This window comes from Nicotiana tabacum, chromosome 5 (assembly GCF_000715075.1).
Source record: "Nicotiana tabacum cultivar K326 chromosome 5, ASM71507v2, whole genome shotgun sequence".
Classification (NCBI taxonomy): Eukaryota; Viridiplantae; Streptophyta; class Magnoliopsida; order Solanales; family Solanaceae; genus Nicotiana; species Nicotiana tabacum.
In genome coordinates, this window is record NC_134084.1 from 50,943,841 (window position 1) to 50,948,235 (window position 4,395).

A 4,395-nucleotide genomic window follows, 5' to 3' on the forward strand; every position below is an offset into this window, starting at 1 on the left:
TCCGGAAGGCTGTTTTTGGAACATCTTTTTCCTTAACCCTCACCTGATGTTACCCTGAACATAAGTCAATCTTGGAGAAATACTTGGCACCCTGGAGTTGGTCAAAAAGGTCGTCAATCCTTGGAAGTGGATACTTGTTCTTTATAGTAAACTTATTCAACTGTTGATAATCGATACACATCCTTAACGACCCGCCTTTCTTCCGCACGAACAAAACTGGCGCACCCCAAGGTGAAGTGCTAGGCCTAATAAAGCCCTTATCCAGCAAGTCCTTCAACTGCGCCTTCAACTCTCGCAACTCTGTCGGGGCCATTCTGTATGGAGGGATAGATATCGGTTGAGTGTCAGGCAACACATCAATGCTAAACTCAATCACCCTTTCAGGAGGAAGGCCTGGGAGTTCATTTGGGAAAACATCTGGAAATTCATTGACCACGGGGATTGATTGTAGAGTAGGCGACTTCGCCTCCGCATCCCTAACGTGAACGAGATAATAAATGTAACCTTTTGAGATCATTTTCCTTGCCTTAAGATAAGAAATAAACGTACCTTTCAATGTAGCAATGTTCCCCTTCCATTCAATGACGGGTCCATCAGGAAATTGAAACCTAACCATCTTCGTACGACAACCAACATTTTCATAGCATGAGGCCAACTAGTCCATTCTTATTATAACATCGAAATCAACGATTTCTAACTCAAATAAATTTGTCGAGGTTTGACGACTACAAATCATCACAATGTAACCTCTATATTCCCTGCTAGAAATCACAGAATCTCCTATCAGAGTAGATACCGCAAGGGGTTTACTTATCAATTTAGGTTCAATGCCAAAACCTATTAGCCACAAAGGGTGTAACATATGATAATGTAGATCCCGGATCAATCAGCACATATACATCATAAGAAAACACAAACAATATACCTGTAACAACATCTGGAGATGCCTCGAGATCCTGTCAACCTACTAGAGCATAGGTTCAATTTTGAGCACCACTCTAACTCGACACTGCACCTCTACCTCTACCACGACCTGTCAACTGCTAAAAACCTCGTGCTGGAGGTCGAACTGATGAGGAAGAACCAGACACAGATCCAGTCGGCTGAGACATACCACCACCTCCTCTGTTAGGACAATCCTGCATCATATGGCTAGGCTGTCCGCAAGAATAGCACGCATCAGAACCTTGATGGCACAGTCCAAAGTGGGCCTTGCCGCACTGATCACAACGTGGTGTTAGGGGTCTCGTTTGAGTAGTATCCTTGTGATGTTACGAGCCTGATGCTCGTGAACTCTGACCTGGACCAGAATAGGTAAAACGATCATATCGAGGCCTCTGAAACTGTGGAGGAGTACTAGCTAAAGGAGGCACCGAACTCCTCGAAGACTGGGGCCTGATGCTACTTGTGAAGTCATCAGAATACCCTGTAATTCTCGCCCTCTTATGTTGGCCCCTATCCTGCTCCCTATCTGCCCTCTGTTGGCGCTTACAATCCTCTAGGGTCTGGGCATTATCCTGAATACGAGAAATATCCATGCCCTCCACCAAGGAGGCTGTCGTGCACTCATTTATCAGATGTGGTCCCAACTCGTTCACGAACAGATACATACTATCACTCATCTCGGCTACCATATTGGGAGCATACCTTGCTAAAGAATCAAACTACATACTGTACTCTCACACACTCATATTACCTTGTCTAAGGTTCAAGAACTTATCAGCTCTAGATCGTCGTATCCCAACTGGCAAGTAGTGACAAAGAAAGGCCTCAGAAAAATCCTTCCACACAGTGTATTACTAGCATGCATAACCCGCAGTGTACGATGAACCTGATCAATAAAGGTTTGCGGTTCCTCCTTGGGGTCTGATCCGGTAAACACTGGAGGCTCTAGATTAATGAAATCACAAACTTTTGTACTAACCGGTTTATCAACAACACCGGTATTCTGCCTCTAATCTTGAGCAGCTACTAAGCTAGTCAACAACTAAACCGCATTCCGCATATCCTGGTCTGTAGTGCCAGACGGAGGAACAGGTGGTGCTGGGTGCCTTATAATTTCCTCTGGAGGAGACGGAGTAGATGAGGTATAAGACGGCATGTCACTCTAAGCCTCACTTTGGCCTACTCTGGCTTGGGTCACCTGACTAGTACCCTCTCTCGTAGTTGTATCGAGTCGTCTACTAATTGTTTGCTTCCTAGTCGAAGGCATCGCTGAAAGAAAACAAGGTGAATATTAGAGATGAACACTTACGACTCAACTCTACGCACGATCTAGATTCAGGAAGAAGGTAACAATCCTAGATGTCATGTAGCCTCCTGATTATAAATATCGCGTGCTACACATCTATAATCAAGACTCTACTAGACACGGCTCATAGACAATCCCCAGGACAGACTTGCTCTGATACCAAGTTTGTCATGACCCAAACCAGAGGGTCATGACTAGCACCCGACCATACTTACCGAGCACCAACGTACATTTTATCTAACCTCCTTTATTATCTTTTAGGGCCGACGAGATCAATATAAACGGTAGACATGAATCATGGACAACGAATAATAAAATATGATGGCATGAACATACATAACATGGGATGACTAGACAATCAAGAAACTATATATAAGGTACGAGCTACAACACTACCATGAAAGACTATACAACCAAAACCAACCGACAAGGGATACCAAACTATACATGAGTCGACACCTGTCTATGAGCCTCTAAAGGAAGATAAGTGCTGCAACATAGCCAGAACAGGGCCTCGACATACCCATAATATCTATAACAAAAATACATACCAAGACCACGGCAAGTCCAGAGAAGGAATCTCGCCAATCACCGCTGGACTAGACAACCTGCTATGGTGGGGGAGCTGCACCAGCCTGTCTATCAGGACCTGCAGCATGACATGCAACGTCCACAAATAAAAGAATGTCAGTACGAATAAAGTACTGAGTAACATCTGTGTACCATAAGGCAGGAAACCATAAGTACGAACAGTAATGTAAGCAGGGATAGAGATTATACAACTTGTAACATCTGTGTACCTCTGAGGGCTACTGACATGAAATGCATAATACATATGTATATATACATAAACTTTTAAAACATACACCTCTGTGGGAATCATCATCATCATATCGTACCCGGCCGTAATAGGCTCGATAAAATAAATGTACCCGGCCATCATAAGGCTCGGTAGTATCATACCCGGCCACGTGGAGATCGGTAAATCCCAACTGATCAGTGGTTGCACAATAGGTGTCGTACCCTGCCGACTATAGCGTGGCTCGGTAGAGTAAAATAGATACATATATATAATGCATGCTCGACTCATGGAATCACGTTCTAAACCTTTCGGAGTGACATAAGGTCGGTATCCTCTGTACACGTTATTAGGACTAACTCTTCACTATGAACCTTATAAGAATCGGGAAGTACCAACAACATTGATAACATAAGAATAAGAGAAGCAACTTTAACATCAGTCATTCCATAAGAGGGGAAACAATGTAAGTGCTGCTAGCTTCTAAGAGTAGAGTATCTTTGGAAGCTCGTTCAGTACATTATGTACAATCGGAGTCGTGCAAAAGAAGGAAAGGGATAGCCTCACATACCTTGTATATACTGCCCCAATCTCAAGCTATGCAATTGTCACGACTCCTTAGTCTACAATAAGAGAAACGATACTATCGTTATCATTTAAGCGTCATAACTATTATGTATCGACCACAACCTATTTTATGATGAAACGGACAACACCTCCTCTATATATATATGACTTCACACAATTCAAAACAATCACCAAACAGACCAAACAACATCAATAATAATCATATTGAGCCTCCCAAAATAGTCCACGCACAACCTAATCACTTCATACATACGACGACCACCGTAGTCGTGTCAAATGACTCGGAAATGTTACGAAGAACTACCAGCCCACAACCCTACATCTATATGGTGTTTCTCCACACCCTTCCTCCTCCAAAACTCCACAAAACAGTAGTAAAACACGCAGACCAACAGCAACACAAAATAGTCCACAAAACAGTCCGCTACAAGTGAATAACTCGAACTCATGGCTTCCGATCACCATCCCGTGAGTTCTTACATGTATAGAACGAATTTCCATGAGTTCAAAGCAGAAAAAATGTATGAAAGAGAGAAGTAAACTTACCTTACTTGTTGGATAACTCAGCCTTTCCCTTAGTTTTTCAAACTGTAAGTTTTACCCCCAATTAGAACTTGAAAGAGAGGGAAAATCGATTAGGGTTTGTGTGGGATTTTTGGGGAGGAGTTGCAGGGGTTCAATTTGGTTTTGAAGGTCTGAAATATGGGTGAAATAATTGAGTTGATAATACCTTAAAAGTCCCCTCTTGACCGACTTT